We start from the raw sequence: 18,853 nt of genomic DNA, 5'->3' as shown, positions 1-18,853 counted from the left end.
GAGCTGCCAGGCAGGAGGTCAAGAGGAAGACCTAAGAGGAGGTTTATGAATGTAGTGAAGGAGGACATGAAGTTAGTCGGTCTGAGAGAAGAGGATACAGAGGATAGGACTAGATGGGGGCAGGTGATTCGCTGTGGCGACCCCTGAAAGGAACAGCCGAAAGAAGAAGAAGAAAAATAAGAAACATAAAACATTTACATAAAAAAATGTAAAACAGTGAAATTCCACATTACTTCAATTATTATTATTATTATTTTTTTTTTTTAAATAATAATTAAAACAATAGTTTAAAAAAGACTATTCTCACAGAGGTTGTTCAGCAAACAAAATTGCAAATAGTCGAGAGATCCATGCTTGAATTTATTACAGGGATATACTATATATATACCTATTACAGGTATAATCAAACATGTCTTGTGGAGAGCTCACGGAGTATGCATTGATGTTTCATGTCGATATACAATGGTTACACACTTAAAAACTGATCATAGTGTTTATATCTTTGTAAGACTGCGGCCAAGAAATGGCAAGGAAAACTAACTTTATTGCACTCCAAGAGTCCCCTCGTGGTCGGAGCATTTCCGTTGTGTTGTGGCTCGTTTCCGTTGTGTTGTGGCTCGTTTCCGTTGTGTTGTGGCTCATTTCTGTTGTGTTGTGGCTCGTTTCTGTTGTGTTGTGGCTCGTTTCCGTTGTGTTGTGGCCCGTTTCCGTTGTGTTGTGGCCCGTTTCCGTTGTGTTGTGGCCCGTTTCCGTTGTGTTGTGGCCCGTTTCCGTTGTGTTGTGGCCCGTTTCCGTTGTGTTGTGGCTCGTTTCCGTTGTGTTGTGGCCCGTTTCCGTTGTGTTGTGGCTCGTTTCCGTTGTGTTGTGGCCCATTTCCGTTGTGTTGTGGCCCGTTTCCGTTGTGTTGTGGCTCGTTTCCGTTGTGCTGTGGCCCATTTCCGTTGTGTTGTGGCCCGTTTCCTTTGTGTTGTGGCTCGTTTCCGTTGTGTTGTGGCCCGTTTCCGTTGTGTTGTGGCTCGTTTCCGTTGTGTTGTGGCTCGTTTCCGTTGTGTTGTGGCTCGTTTCCGTTGTGTTGTGGCTCGTTTCCGTTGTGTTGTGGCTCGTTTCCGTTGTGTTGTGGCTCGTTTCCGTTGTGTTGTGGCCCGTTTCCGTTGTGTTGTGGCCCGTTTCCGTTGTGTTGTGGCTCGTTTCCGTTGTGTTGTGGCCCATTTCCGTTGTGTTGTGGCCCGTTTCCGTTGTGTTGTGGCTCGTTTCCGTTGTGTTGTGGCTCGTTTCCGTTGTGTTGTGGCTCGTTTCCGTTGTGTTGTGGCTCGTTTCCGTTGTGTTGTGGCCCGTTTCCGTTGTGTTGTGGCTCGTTTCCGTTGTATTGTGGCTCGTTTCTGTTGTGTTGTGGCTCGTTTCCGTTGTGTTGTGGCCCGTTTCCGTTGTGTTGTGGCTCGTTTCCGTTGTGTTGTGGCTCGTTTCCGTTGTGTTGTGGCCCGTTTCCGTTGTGTTGTGGCTCGTTTCCGTTGTGTTGTGGCTCGTTTCCGTTGTGTTGTGGCTCGTTTCCGTTGTGTTGTGGCTCGTTTCCGTTGTGTTGTGGCCCATTTCCGTTGTGTCGATTTTGTTGTGTTGTGGCTCGTTTCCTTTGTGCTGTGGCGATTTTGTTGTGTTGTGGCTCGTTTCCGTTGTGTTGTGCCTTGTTTCCGTTGTGTTGTGGCGATTTCATTGTGTTGTGGTTTAATTTAGTAACTACTGGGCCACTGTACAGGAGTTATGAGCTATACTGGGACCAACCACCTGGGGGCAATCGAGATGCTTTGGCTTCAGATTTCGAGTGCGGCAGGCTTGTGTTCTTTTAACAGAAAAGCTCTGATTGGGGATTTAAATTACTACAATCTGGCAACCGCAAGCATGAAAGCTGGAACACTCAAGTCCTCCTCTTTTTTTCCCCCTGACAAAACCAAAGAGTGATTTGGTCAAGTTTTTTAGTCTCGTCTTTAACATACAGCAGGATTGCTTTATTATTAAATGCAATTGTAGTAAAATGAAAGGCACCTTCAATTTTGCTAGCTTTACCAAAATGGGCTGGGAAGAGAGCAGACTCCATATGTTGCTCAGGGGCGGTCAGAATGAAATAACTAGCTAGTTATGTAAAAACCGGGTGGTGAATTGAGCCAGGTCACCAAATGACACATTTTCAAACCCAGACAGTTCATCATAACTGGCTGGATTTTTCTTTTCAGCTTTTCTGAGCTGGCAGACACAAGCAGAAACTTTACTAAGTGCAAAAAATCTACAAAAGTGAAAGGTTCATTTTATGGCACGTTTAATATTTACTCCATGCTATGATGTTCCCCGTTAAGATCATACAAGATCACAACTAAATGGTCTTCTTGATGCACAGTGACAGCTTGTGAGTTTGGCTGTGCTTTTTATGTCACAAACCAACCCGACCCTTCACCTTACTGTCTCTCAGTCTTTATCTCTGGCTCTCTGGGTGTAACTATCTGCGTCTGATACCCGAATTCACTCTCAAGACTCTTCAGGTGCGACTAGTGGCCACCAGCGTGTGACCGTCGGAAGAGCTGCCCTGCTGATTAGTGTGACTACAGTAATCTCTCTGTGAAAAATCCCATAGACTTACATTTAAGAAGCTACATCAGGTAATATCATAGAGACTTGGGATTGGGCTCTTTTGACTTAAGTCCGTCAACAACAACATCATAACACCAATAGTAACAGCAAAGCAACATAACGTAAAAAACCTGCAAAAACCACAGAGAAAAACCTTCAACATTGTGGTGGGGAAAAGGTCTAGCATGTATTTTTTTTTGGGATGTGCACTCTTGGCTAAAAGAGTATGCCTAGTTGTTGTTTCTGCGCGAAACAACGAAACAGTATTTGTTGCCAAACTGCAGCACGTATTTTTTTTCGTTGTTTTCATGTCAATAGTTTTAATGTCTCATAATGTGCAAGACAAAATATGAACAATATCCAGACATACTCCGTATATTAGTCAACATTTATATAATTCTTATAGAAATTATTTTGCACTGTCAGGCGGGAATGTCATTTCTTTTAAATGTCTTGTCTTATTTAATATCGATCAGGCATAATATTATGACTACCTTCCTAATATTGTGTTGATCCCCCTTTTGCTGCCAAATCAGCCCTGACCCATTGAGACATGGACTCCACTAGACCCCTGAAGGTGTGCTGTGGTATGTGGCACCAAGATGTTAACAGCAGATCTTTTAAGTCTTGTAAGTTGTGAGGTGTGGCCTCCATGGATCGCATTTGTTTGTTCAGCACATCCCACAGATGCTCGATTGGATTGAGATCTGGGGAATTTAGAGGCAAGTCAACACCTTAAACTTGTTATGCTCATCAAACCATTCCTGAACCATTTGCTTTGAACATTGCCCAAAGCATCACACTGCCTCCCGCTGGCTTGCCTTATTCCCATAGTGCATCCTATATATACACTCACCTAAAGGATTATTAGGAACACCACACTAATACTGTGTTTTACCCACTTTCGCCTTCAGAACTGCCTTAATTCTCTGTGGCATTTTACGGTGCTGGTGCTGAAAGCATTCTTTAGAAATGTTGGCCCATATTAATAGGATAGCATCTTGCAGTTGATGGAGATTTGTGGGATGCACATCCAGGGCACGAAGCTCCCGTTCCACCACATCCCAAAGATGCTCTATTGGGTTGAGATCGGGTGACTGTGGGGGCCATTTTAGTACAGTGAACTCATTGTCATGTTCAAGAAACCAATTTGAAATGATTCAAGCTTTGTGACATGGTGCATTATCCTGCTGGAAGTAGCCATCAGAGGATGGGTATATAGTTGTCATAAAGGGATGAACATGGTCAGAAACAATGCTCAGGTAGGCCGTGGCATTTAAACGATGCCCGATTGGCACTAAGGGGCCTAAAGTGTGCCAAGAAAACATCCCCCACACCATTACACCACCACCACCAGCCTGCACAGTGGTAACAAGGCATGATGGATTCATGCTCTCATTATCTTTACGCCAAATTCTGACTCTACCATCTGAATGTCTCAAAAGAAATCGAGACTCATCAGACCAGGCAACATTTTTCCAGTCTTTAGCTGTCCAGTTTGGGTGAGCTTGTGCAAATCGTAGCCTCTTTTTCCTATTTGTAGTGGAGATGAGTGGTACGTGGTGGGGTCTTCTGCTGTTGTAGCTCATCCGCCTCAAGGTTGTGTGTGTTGTGGCTTCACAGATGCTTTGCTGCATACCTCGGTTGTAACGAGTGGTTATTTCAGTCAAAATTTCTCTTCTATCAGTTTGAATCAGTCGGTCCATTCTCCTCTGACCTCTAGCATCAACGAGGCATTTTTGCCCACAGGACTGCCGCATACTGGAGATATATATATATATATATATATATATATATATATATATATATATATATATATATATATATATATATATATATATATATATATATATATCGTATAATCCATACGATTAAACGATATATATATATATATATATATATATATATATATATATATATATATATATATATATATATATATATATATATATATATATATCGTATAATCGTATGGGTTTGAGACAAAACAGCGGTGAGTAAAGGATGACAGCTTTACATTTTTTGTGTGAAACATCTCAAATAAATAAAGTTGACTTTGATCTGTATTATTCCCTGCTAAAGTGCTTTTCTGTTTACTATTGGTCTAAATACTTTAACACTTCTACAGAATTGCAGAATTGATACAATAATCCATACAGGTTTTCTTCTGTCGGACTGTTTGAGAAGACAGGCTGTGGCGTATGTGAGAGACACCCAGCAGAGAACAGAAGAACAGCCGGAAGCACCGCTGAAAAAGTAACACTTTCATGTTCTGTTTGAGAGACTTTAAAAGGACATTCCTGACAAACATTTGCTATTTTTATATTGCTGTAGGATTAGGTAATATTTTAGATAAAGGTAAAATATGTAGAGCACAAACACTTGCCAGTTTTAATTACAGTTTACACCATATGAGTTTTTATTTTTATTTTTTTACTTTATGTCAGCGTTATTAGGCCAAGTGGGGATCTTTGCATTATACCCCTTCTCTACTTAGACTAGTAGACATTAGTAGTTACATTAGTGGCATTTGTACTTGGGACTTTAAAGTAAACTTTTTACAGACGGTCAGATGTTTTTGCTTTCACTGAAGCAAAGTAAAGCAAGACATACCAAATATACCTTTTCTCTCAAATTCACACAATTGTTATGCTGATCATGTGATTTATGTTATAAAATAATGTTTTGGAACAAAACGAGTTAGAAGAATTCTTTCTATAGCCTCAGATTTGACCCCACCTTATGTGACAGCTTTAACCCGACAGCCCTCACTGCATGGTCTGGTTTGAAGATGTTTCATGTCTTGTGTCTTTGGGATGACCTGCTGTTTTTGGTCCTATCAGTGTTCTTACATCTCTTCAGTTTCTCTCTGGCAGCAGAGGACAGAGGAGAAGATCAAGACGCCTTTGATGTGTTGCCACTGCAGGTGATACAGGGATATGGAATACGATTTCTAAAAAATGTAACATCTTGATTAAAAAGTAACATCTGGTGGAAATTCACAGCAATGAGTGGGATGTTTTATGAAATTTGATGTGAAATTTGTTTTGATGTAAAATCTAAAAAATAAAAAAACATTTAAACTAAGCTTTTTTGACACTTTGATACATCTTTGGGAGTGTGTTAGGGATAGAAAAGGCCAAACTAAAAAGTAGTAGGCTCAAAAGAGTTATTGATTTGGGAGTCTAAAAAGAACAACACAAAATAATGATTAGTTTGGGAGTCAGACTTCACTGATCGCTTGGTATGTTTTTGATCCACTAAAAAGAATACCAGTTTTCATTGGCCAAAGACCCAGAGGCTGTCTGACTTACGCGAAGCAACCAATCAAAATTGTTTCACATCATATTTAGAGCCGTGAAAATGTTATGAACTTTGTTTTTGAGTCACATAATGACTTGTTTACACCAAGCAGTACGGGTTGCTTGAACTGTACGTTAATTGGTCTATTATATATATATATCTATCTATATATATATATATATATATATATATATATATATATACACACACATACATACACACTTAATAAAATGTTGGTAGAGCAACAAAATAATTAAGAACTAATTTTCTTACCTGTTTTTCCTGTTTCACACAAATGTGGGTGTGGCCAAAATATCAGACATTGATGCTTTGTCTTCGCAAATGTTCTCATCCAAGCGAGTCAGTTCTTACGCTGCGTTCACACCAAGCGCAAATTGAGCGTCAAAATCGTGTCTACGGAGTCTAGTTTGACGCGTGAACATTTTGAATCCATTCGTGCGTCTGCAGCAAATTGGACGCGCGTAGAAATCGAGCATTTGAAGCGAAATAGACGCGTGTTAAAGTCGCTCCAGGTGAAATATGTCCTAACGCTGCGTTCACACCAAACGCGAATTGAGCGTCAAAATCGTGTCTACCGAGTCTAGTTTGACGCGTGAACATTTTGAATCCATTCGCGTGTCCGCGGCAAATTGGACGCGCGTAGAAATCAAGCATTTGAAGCGAAATAGACGCTCCCGGTGAAATATGTCCTAATACACCACACTGCCTCTTTTCATTTTCATTAAATAATATATGAAACATATTATAGCCACACAAATGTAGTGCAGGCACTGCATGTATATAACAAAACAAAATATAAAATAATAATAATAATATGTGGTTTAGACAAGTGTGCATATATATGATTTTCACTCTAATAAAATTAAATATGACATAAAACACAGCCCAGTCTCTTTTTGTTAAATGTCAGTTTATGTGTGATCAGTGATATAAGAGTATAAGTAAAAGGTATAAGAAGCTACAAGAAATAAAACAAACAATCCTTATATACAGTTAAGTTAAACAGCCTAAAATAAAAAAAACTTCACTCTGCCATCAGCCAAAACGATCTGTCAGGGAACAAATTATAGATTGAGACCAAAGATCGCCCGTTAAATCTACACAAGACAAATGTATATCTCACATTTAACCACCACAGAGTCATCAGAGCCACCGGCAAACGTCAGAAGGTCTAGCCGAGAAAAAGCTGCTCTTGGCGGGTTAACGAGTGCTGAGCACCCGCTGGATCGACTGGATCTTACAACAATGAAAACGCTAGCTCTTTTTATAAATAAACTACGGATTTGAGCTTTAAACAACTACATAAAACTACATTTTGTGACACATTAACTGTAGTATTTTTAAATTGTGCAGATTTTCTCATCCGCTGTTGATGCGTGCTGGTCGGTGCGAGAGCGAGATGCATTCTGGGATACCAGTCTGTCTAAAGTGCATCCTCGATATAAGGGGAGGATCAATGACACATCCGGGGATTTGAACTGTACTTGGCTAGATGTGATCTTTGAATTGGAACAGTGCTTGACCAGCAACTGATGACGATTTACCATTGAGATTGATGGCGATTGATTGCGCAAGTCACAAGTTTGCGTACCCATTGGGCCACTGAATCTGCATTAACGACAACAGCTGGGGCAACAGCCTTAGTCCTAATGGGTTGTTATCATGGCTATCAAAATCCAGTTTTCTGTATTTTGCGTACGTGAGTTTTTGTTGTAGGTGGCTATTGTAGATGGCTATAAAAAAATAAAAAAATAAAAATAAAAAAAAACTTGTGTACTGTGCTAATTAATTGAGACTTCTTACAGCTCTTACAGGTTGTTGGCCTTGTTTGTTTCGTTGCTTCTATTGCTCTCCCCTTTTTTTGTAAGTCGCTTTGGATAAAAGCGTCTGCTAAATGATTAAATGTTCTAAATGTAAATGTACTTGGTATTGAGAAATGGCCAATGGCCCTGTCCCAAACGGCACACTTCATGTGCACTTTCGGTCTTGTGGACTTACAGTGGCCATTGAGTGCGTGTGTCCGTTAAGTCCACAAGACCGTAGGGTGTCCCATTTGTCATTTAAGCTTAAAGAAGGGTGCTCATGAGCGCCCCCTTTGCGGCTGCTATGCGCCCTCGATGCACACTTCAGCTGAACCCGCAAGTTTGCGAGCTATGAAGAGGACTTCGAAATGGCATTATGCCGTGAAAGTGCGTACTCAGAGGACGACCGGGAGGGTTTAGGGTGCCATTTGGGACAGGGCCAATCCCTGCGTCCCAATTTGCATACTATCCATACGAAATAGTATTCGAAAATAGAATTAGTTTTTTCCCAAATCATAGTATGTTGAAAATAGTATTCCAAAGATACCCGGATGGTTTACTATTTCCCGTCCTAATTCGAAGTATGGATCGATGCGCACTCTAACAGCTGATATTGCCCACAACCCATTGCGAGTTGGACAAGGATTAGAACTACAAAAGCAGTTAAAAATCATTAAAAAACTACAAACATGACGGATGTGCGTGTCCGACAGTTAAGTAGAGAAGTTTAGATAAAGGGGTTTGAGTGACAACCTATCAATATTTAACCTGACAAAAATATATTTATTCAGTGTTGTCCACATTATATTTCACCTGCAGCAGCATTTTGAAAAAAAATAATGACACGTTTGGCCATTAACTTTTAAATGCATCATTATATTTCAACTGCAAACACATGAGGAGAGTCTCTGCATTAAAGACCCACAAATGGCAGATAAACGAGCTGCTACATTTCTCTCCGATATTAAGCTGACCCTAACGAAACAAAAATATATTGCAGTATATTGGAAAATATCATGTAAGACATTAGGCAATATATTCACATATATGGGATTTTTATATTTGTATTCGCCAAAATATTGCAATATATGAAAGCGGCAATCATTTGTATATTTTGTAATATATTACAGGAATATATAATATATTGTATAATACCATCAATATATTATTCCATGTATTTACAATATATTATAATATATTTTGAAGTAATATATTGGTAAATATATTTTCCTTTCATAAGGGGAATGTGGAGGATTTGAACTGACGAATCTGACGATGCACGTAACTAAGCGAGTCTGTTTAAGATGGCGAAGTAGTATGTCCTGAAGCTTGCATACTTTTCTGATACACACTCAAAAGTATACTTTTTCTTCACAAAAAGAGTAGCCTACATACTTTTAGGACGTAGTATAAGTAGGCGAATTTAGACGCAGCAAATCAACCGGAAACAAGTTGGTTGAACTTGTACCGCCTTCAAGTTCTATCGGAAATTTGGTAATTCACACGTCTGAAGTCGTGACGAGCTCATGCCATTCAAATTTTGAAATATCATGTTGAATGTTTACCTAGGAAACTCCTATTTACGATAATTCCGACCGAGAGTACGTGAATAATGCAGCCTTACTCACGGACTGACACGTTTTTGGTAGGGATGGGGAAATGAAGCCTCATGAAGCAGTGAGGCGTTACCCTGACTGTTTCGGGAAAAGATTCGAAGCGTCGCGAGTGTCAAGAACAGCGCCATCTGGTGCTTATTTAAAATAAAGCGGGCAGAAGCCTGTGGAAGATCGAAGCTCTGTCCGATAAAGCAATCACATCACACTCCACCGTTTCAATGCTATGTGTACAAATAAAAGCCTTACATGTTTGTGTTTAATTTGTCCATTAAATAAATGAATTTACCAATTAAAGTGTGACTAAAATATATGAGCTTTATATGTGATTCAAGATCTAATGTAGGCATATTCTCTCCACACACAGTGAATAAGGCCATTGTGTGATATGATCATTAAATGTGCTTATGACACTTAGGAATGATGATGCTTGTGTACAGTGAATGACAAAAAAGTGATAAAGTTTTGAATTATTTTTATTAAGACATAAAAGCTGTTTTACAGCATCTATTTCTTCTCTTAGACAGTAGTTCCCCTTTTATTTATTTTGTAAAGCATACACACATTGAAAGCTATAAACTCAAAATATACCCAGATAGAGAAATGCCATTACTCTTTTCTTTTCAATTACTCTAAATACAAACACTAACATCAAATTACCTAAAAAAAAAGCAAATGTTTTACCAAAAAAAGAAGAAAAAGAGACAAATAAATAAATAGTGACAAATACATTTTGGTTATCTAAATGACATTTATTGCTTAACTTTTAAAGTACAGCACTCTCCTCGCAAATACATCAATCAGACTGACTGAGCCAACAACTCGATCTGAAGTTCGAACTTTCTGAGACGCAAAGCGAAACGCGCACGTGATTGGACAGAAAGTGAGGCTTCATTTGTCATCGATCACGTGACTCAGACCCTTTTACAGCCCACGTGATCAAAGAGTTGCGCGCGCAGTTTGGCAACGGAAGTGGTGTTGTTCCGTAGTGGTTCTAACCATAGATATCCATAATAAGGGCCTTTATTATGGATATATATGGTTCTAACGTGTTAGCAACTCCGAAAGTTTATCAAAACGGTTTCCCAGCATCAAAATGCCTGGCTGTTGCGTTTTCGGTTGCACTAATCGCTATTCCACACCAATGGGCTTCAGTTTTATAGGATTCCGACAGGATCATGGCCGTTTCAGAAGAACCAGCGGTAACCTGTGGCTGCAGGCGATTAAATGCATTGATCGGAACGAGGACATAAAAATGCTCGCATAAAAAAAAAATTCATTTGTAAAACATTTACTGCACTTGAAACTTAATGCTTTATAATAAACCTCCCAACATTGGCTGCCACTGGTATATGTACCCCCCACCCCCAGATTATCATATCAATAATCACAGTAATTTCATTTGTAATGATTTTATGAATAGTTTAATTGCAAAATAACCATCTGAGAAATGTATGCAAGCAACATAGTTGCTATTAAAGTACTATAGCATTACAAAATTAAACTTTAAACAGAAGTGTGTCGACACACTAATCAATAACAACATAAAATGTAAGGAAAAGGATAAATGTATGTCTGTGTGAAGAATAAGAATAAATATAGAAAATTGTATTGGACATTCTGTACATGCCCACAGACAACGTATTCATAAGCATCCAGTGATTTATATGCTTGTCTCGGGTGTACACGCTCGGTTTCTCAACTAAATACGTATATCCGACCACCTGGCCATCTGCTAACGTCTTCTATCCACTCCACTATAGTACACGGATCTGGTAGCCGAATACCTTTTGATAAAGTCAACTTTTTAAAATAACTTTCTCGGTTTGTGTTGCTTAATCCGCTCACGTAGCTTGACATGCTGCTGATTGTCGCCACATTTTGTTGCCAAAATGCGCGCGCATACGTTGCTACGTCATCATTGTATACAAACAGTAAAAGGGTCTCACTTGAAATGGTCTCACATACGCAATACGCGCATCGAAGCTTCAGTGTCATACATAACATCACTAGTTTTTGGAATCAGCATACCTTGAGTAAGCAAGGTTTGGCTTAATCAAACGAGAGTTCAAGGTAACGTTGTGACGGTCATTTAACCCAGTTCTTCCTGAACCATAACAACAAGCTTATGTTGCGTTCACGCCATGTCGTAAATAATGAGATGGCAACACATGATATTCTACCGGAGCTATTCACATTCTCAGACTCGGATTTATGCATTTTTGTGTCAATGCCAAAATGAATCTGCAGCAGTCATGTGATACAGCTCCAGCTGTGTAAGTTGTTTATTAGCTGTAATTATTTTTCAAAGTAATGTTATGTGCTTTCAGACATTCGGTAACGCCGCTGTTTGCGTTCATGTGTTTTTTAAGAATTAAGCGTGGCTCTGGAGACGCTTTTAATGAAAGGGAAGGTGGAATCATGCTTTCAAAGCTAGAGTTTATATTTCCGAAGAGCTTTTCAATGAGCTATGCCTAATTTATATAAACTACAGATCTTCAATCTAAATAAAACGATGTTTAATGTCTTGAATTCTCTCACACCCCTTGTCAAACTGTAGAGCATGTGTATAGTGCCACCTGCTGGCTGTGATGGTACAGTGCAGAACTCCTCTGACAATTTGGCCTGGACTCTCCTCCTCTCCTGGTCGAGCCAACAGGTAAGACCTTATACGACCACAACGTTTAAATTTATCTGGTGCTACACTGTAGAACATAGTTAGTCAACGTGAACTCAAATTATCACACAAATTATTGATTCTAGTTGTAACATTTATTCTAGATGTAGGCCTACATTACTGTTTGGTTTGCTGGCTGCTTTATTTGTTCACTGTAACATGTAACCTTATAAAAAGTCTGACTACTCGTGAGTGCCCACTGAGCCGCACATTTAAAAAAAAAAAAAAAAAATCTAAAACTAAGAGAGGATATAGATGTTTTGAAACCTGTATATCCTTATTGATTGCTTATAAGAACTGCAGTCCAGTTCTGATGATCAAAAAAATCTCTTATATACTATCTCTCACCAATCTGTCTGTGCTCAGCCTGGTGTCTTCTCTTCCTCTGAGCTATCTGACACCTAGCATCTCTTCACACCTGACCAGTCTGTCACCTTCTCATAAGAGGAGACAGTTTCCTAATGCATCTGAGTAATGGGATGCATAGTATGAGGATTTTTAAAAAGTGAAAGAAATGTTTTAGCTTCTGAATCAAGAACAATGTGTAAAGCAGGACCAAGGAGCTGCGTTGAAGCTGAGAGGCAGAATGCCAAAACTAGGGTTTGTTTTTACAGTCCAGTGCCACTGTGATTAACGGAACTTAATTAAAGTTCACATCAGCGTTGGAATTGTGTCAGAGCTCTTGGGTGTCCTCTTGTCTCCTTTTTTTCTTTCAAGAAGTGGACCAGAGCTTGGAAAAAAAAGCACATATAAAATCTAATTAAGTTTGCTTGTATGTAGCGTATCAAGAAAATATACTACCATTCAAATGTTTATGGTCAGTAATATTTTTTGCAACACATGGTTTAATTTTTTAACATTAGTTAATATATTAACTACCATGCAAATACAATGACCAAATCATTTATCATTTATTTATTAAAGTTTTTTAATATTAGTAATATCAGTTGTTCATTGTTTGTTCATGTCAGTTCACAGTGCATTAGCTATTTAACAATGTTGAAAGTAACATTAACTAAGATTAATAATGTATTGTTCATTCTTAATTCATATTAAGCAATGAAACCTTTTTGTGTTACTGATTACTTGTTACTTTTGTGTTACTATATATATATATATATATATATATATATATATATACAATATAAATTTCTGTAAAAAGCATGTGTATGTATATGTATATATTCATAACCTTCGGACAGTGGTCAGGAGGTTGTTAAATTACTCTGGTTTCTTAGCCCATACGAAGTGTTAGGGGTTACGGTTTTTGACCAAAGACTAGTAGTGAAAAATGAAGACCAAGAGTCAGGAGTGCAGTTAATTGAAGAAATATTTGCTAAAGAATAGTTTGCAGTTTCATCAGCAGAAGCCAGCCTTAAGTCTCACAAGGAGTTCGTAGCCCGTGCTCCCTCTCTTCCCATCTCTTCGCTTTGCCTATTGTACATACAATTGTCCCAACAGTTATACTGTTTTCAAGGTCTATCCATGGCATTACTGCAAGTGGAATGATTCTGATTGGCTCAGAGACAATGCACAGTCATGGTAAATTTCCACACATTGTCAGTTAATCAGATGCAGGTGTCCATAGACGTGTCACTTGTTGAAGCCTTCACCCCTGTTGAAGGCCGTAGTGACCTTCCATGTCTGGAGCAGGCGCCAGCTTGCCCAGAACAAGTCCACCCACCTCTTTGGATGCCTGTAGTCCACCTCCTCTACACTGATCTCTAACATAGAATATTGCGCACATACAAAGATACACAGTCTCTCCAAGGTTGGAGCTGATTAAGCTCCAGCTCTAACCCAAAACATGCTATTAGCTTGTGCTTTCTCTCCGTGAGAGATACGGACATTAGTACTGGCAATTTTCATATTGATTCTTTAGTGTTTCAGTAAAATGAAAAGAAAAAAAATGAATATAATATAGTAAATTAAATTAAAGACAAATCCATATTTTATATCTGGTAACGGGACTAAGTGAGCAAACACTGTTTCTGTACCACCGTCCTATTAGGTAGGTGTGATGCCTCCAAAATCCAAATACATGACACCTTGTTGGTATCAAGTGTTCAAGTGACACATCACACATCTCTAGACCAGACCCTCAGTCAGTCTTCAAAGACCCAGAAATTTAATTTGTCATTAATGACTCGGTTCATCTTCAGAACACAGTTTAAGATATTTTATATTTAGTCCGAGAGCTTATCCAAGTGAATGCACACTATACTGTTCATGTACAGAAAGGTAATAAAAACATCATCACAGTAGTCCATATGTGACATCAGTTAGTTCATTAGAATCTCTTGAAGCAGCGAAAATACATTTTGGTCCAAATATATCAAAAACTACGACTTTATTCAGCATTGTCTTCTCTTTTTTTTTTTTTTTCAATCCTCAAATAAAGATTCAAACGGTTATGAATCAGTGGATTGATTCATGATTCGGATCGTGTGTCAAACTGCTAAAATCACATGACATTGGCGATCCGAATCATGAATGAATCTCGGACTAAATATAAAATATCTTAAACTGTGTTCTGAAGATGAACGGAGGTCTTACAGGAACAACATTAGGGCGAGTCATTCATGACATCAATTTCATTTTTGGGTGAACTAACCCTTTAAGACTTTGAAAATGAGTTTAATTAGGATATATACAGTATATTGAAGCGGCAGTGGATTTCAGGATCCCCCTTTCATTAGCGATGCACATCCTGAATAGAAAGGGTTCAGAAAAAGGTCTTTTTGAGAGCAGCCCTGGTCATGCTGACTCAGAGACAGAGAGATGTCTGCCAAAACAAGCATGACAAAGGCCAGAGAAAACAGACCTTTAAAGGGCTATACTTTTAAATGCAAAAGGGTGTTTGGACTGATTGTTTCCTCTGTGATAGCTTCAAAGATGTGACATTTTTAAACATCCTAAAAATGTAAATGACTTCAATTATAATTAAAATTATTTAGTGTTAAAATTGTGTAAAGTTATTTTGTTTGTATAACCCATCAGTAGTCAAATCAACTTTAATTATATAGGGATTTTACAATGGCGATAGATTCAAAGCAGCTTTACAGTGTTAAACAGGAAAATATTGCAACATTTTGCTAAATTTGATTTGGCTGTAGTCCGTCGTTCTGGAGAAAACGATGTTATCAGCTCATTTAAATTTATCATATAGCGACAATGTTGGCAGATCAGTAATATAGTTGATACAGTTAATATAGTAATTAATTTTATTTGGGTATTTAATTGAAACTTAGATCGAAGTGTTAGTGTCCTCAACTGAGCAAGCCAAGCCAAAGGCGACAGTGGCAAGAAACCAAAACTCCATCAGGACATGATGGAGAAAAATAAACCTTGAGAGAAACCAGATGCAGTCGGGGGGCCAGTTCTCCTCTGGTCTATTAACAAACAGTCTATGATTATTATTCTGGCAACCTTACAGGTCAGAAATCATGTTAGATATTGTATTCAAAATTTCTGTGTATCACACAAGAGATTAGTTCATTGAGGATGATGCGTCAATTACACACACACACACACACGCGCGCACACACAAAAAAAGAATATGTGAAGGATCAGAGTCGTCGCGCCGGAGACGGGTTTGTTTAGGATGACGTGTCGAGTAAAAAATTATTGAATAGGAATATTCCAAAGATGGGAGTCGTCACGCCAGAGACGGGTTTATTGAGGATGACATGTTGGTGATGCAAATTCAGAAGAGACACTAATTGACACGGTCTTAGCAGACACTCCAGGATGTGTTGGTCATATCTGGGCACAGGTCCACTATCTGATCTGGATCCGGCTGACTGCAGTAAACCTCAGGATAAACAGAGAGACTAGCATTAGCGTAGATGCCATTCTTTTTGTGATGTAACGAGTACATCAGGTGTTATGGGAAGTGTTCCCGGGTTCCGGCTGACCTTGATTGGTCAGTTAGAGCAGGAAAGGGCGGAGTCAGTTAAGCTGTCAGTCAAACTGCAGGAGCAGAAGAGCATGTGGACGGAGAGACAGCAGTAATACAGTTAATGCAGCCTAACAATCAGTCAATTGATTTGAATTAAGTAAGTTAAAAATGTTCTATGTGTATGCCATAGTAAAGAGATGGGTTTTTAGTCTAGATTTAAACTGACAGAGTGTGACTGCTTCCTGAACATTAATAGGAAGACTGTTCCAGAGTTTAGGTGCTAAATAGGAAAAGGATCGACCGCCTGCAGTTGAATTCAATAGGTATTATCAACTGGCCAGAGTTTTGAGACCGCTGATGGTGTATAATGGGTTAAGAGTTCGCTCAAGTACTGGGTAGCTAAATTTAGTGCTTTGTAAGTAATACAAAGTTTTAATACAAAAACTTATTTTTTTCTGAATTAAAGGGTTACTTCAGCGATTAGCATAAGGCTTTGTATCAGTAGAAACCCTGGAGTATATTCAAATGATTGTGCTTTCCCCCTCATATCCCCCTGAGACGAGATTTCTGCATTTTATTTCTGGAAAAATTCCTCCTATGATGCAAATTGACGATATTTGCATCATAGGAGGAATGTTTGGCCAAAGGCTAAAAACTACAGCCAGCAGAGGGAGCCATTTCCACATGTGTTGAACCCGCACATGGGGGATGGAGATCACACTCAGAGCTCAGTTGGCAGCTACAGGCACTCATTTAAACAGAGCTGTGGTGAGCAATGTAAGTCTTTTAACTTCTCAAATTATTTTCTATGAAAGTTAAGCTTGCAAAGGCATGAACTAAAACGTGCCAGACTGAACTCGCGTTGTGAATGTATGCCGAGAGTGTAGTCGCGATTACCTCAGCTCTCATTACGAGAGCTCATCAGCTCATTTATCTCACTCCTGCAGTTAGTGCTCAGTGCTGTGATACTCGCGCAGTGATACTCGCGCGGTGACTCACTCATTCTATTGAATAGACACGTTCAGTTTTTAATTGTAGTGTCTTCTCCAACTCCGTCACCGTAATCAAGTTGGTGGCTTTGGGAATGGCCTCACAGGGCAGCGAAGCATTCTGGGAATTGTAGTCTTTCATCCTCATGAGACAAAAATACATTTTCTGTCTTTTCTCAGTCTAGAAGGCACCAAATTCAAAAATAATTTCACATTTCTACTACATTGATGACCCAGTTTAAATACAGATTCATCTTCCCAGCGCTGAAGTACCCCTTTAAGTTGCAATAAATTACTATTCATCCATTTTTTTTAATATTGGTTATCTGTTAATCTTGTGAATTGGTAAGTAGGTGCAATACCTAGGTAAGTAGTGGCCAAAAATGATGTGTAGTCAAGGAAAATGTACATCTTCACCCTTACCATAGTTGAGCTTCGAGTTAATTGTTTTATTTGTGATGACGCATTGAAACATGCAAAATTTTGCGGACATTTTTTGGCCAAATTATGAACAAATAATATAGGAGAGAACCAACTAAATATTCATTTTGTTTTTCTGTGCATGTTTTTTTTTTCTTGCATAGTAAATAAAACTTGAGCTGTGGTTTGCCATTTTTAACCAAATGTTGTCAGATAAATAATAACCAAGTTTACACCAAATGCATAAATATACATCAAATGACTAGGTGAAATCTAAGTTTAAATGGGTCTACCCACAATAAAACAAATTCTAAACAACAGAGGTTACATCACTGAATCACTCAGTCCAACAACACTGACCTTCCTGACTGGAAAGATACCGCCTGGCTACATATCAAACACATTTCTCTTCAAACACCCTTATGAAGTGTTTAAAAAGCAGTTACTGACTCCTGTGAACTTTAACACACACACACCTGGTTCTTTCTTGCTTTCAGGCACTGATTGATCTCTGCTTGGGGTGATAAACTCACCAATATTTTTCTGTCTAATCAATATTAATGTAAATCATCTTGACCGTGAACTATCTAAATGTGTTTATGTGCATTCAGTACATGAGCAAACAACATTAGATGCACATGTTGCATGTAGAACATACTGATGCATTAGTCAATGTCCATCTGTTCATACAGTAGCTGACCTGTTTAATTCCTACATTTCTGGAAACTGTGACTGTCCATATCCAGCAGTTTAGTTTTTTTTTTTTTTTTTTTTTTTTTGGTTGAGTAAATTCAGTGGGCCAACTTTATATTAGGTGGCCTTAACTACTATGTACTAACATTTAATAATAATTTAATACAATGCACTTATTGTGTACATTGATGTTTTTATATTGTACTTATATTTTTAAAATTACCTGCATGTAATTTCTGTAGTTACATTAATAATTACACTTTTGACACTTCCCTTACACCTAACCCTACCCTTAAACTGACCCATACCACCACACCTGTCCCTAACTTTACCTGTATATCAGCAGAAGTGTTTTACAATACGTAGATTGTATTTAAGGCCACCTAATATAAATTAGGAACTAATCAGTTGTGACCAGTATACGTTATTATCCGTAAATTTGGTTTGTAAGATAAATGACTTTATAATATGATAATATTATAGTGTTATAGCAAGTTTTGTATTATACGTACTGTAAATATATAGAATCCTGTGCATGTACACTGATCAGGCATATCATAATGACCACCTTTCTAATATTGTGTTGATCCCCCCTTTTTGTTTCCAAAACAGCCCTGACCCTTCATGGCATGGACTCCACTAGACCCTTGAAGGTGTGCTGTGGTATCTGGCAACAATATGTTAGAAATAGATCCTTTAAGTTCTGTAAGTTGCAAGGTGGGGCCCTTTATGGATCGGACTTGTTTGTTCAGCACATCCCACAGATGCTCGATTGGATTGAGATCTGGGGAATTTGGAGGCCACCACCTCAAACTCGT

This window comes from Pseudorasbora parva, chromosome 6, assembly GCF_024679245.1.
Source record: "Pseudorasbora parva isolate DD20220531a chromosome 6, ASM2467924v1, whole genome shotgun sequence".
Classification (NCBI taxonomy): Eukaryota; Metazoa; Chordata; class Actinopteri; order Cypriniformes; family Gobionidae; genus Pseudorasbora; species Pseudorasbora parva.
The sequence above is the reverse complement of the archived record's forward strand: the minus strand, read 5'-3'. Positions refer to the sequence as shown.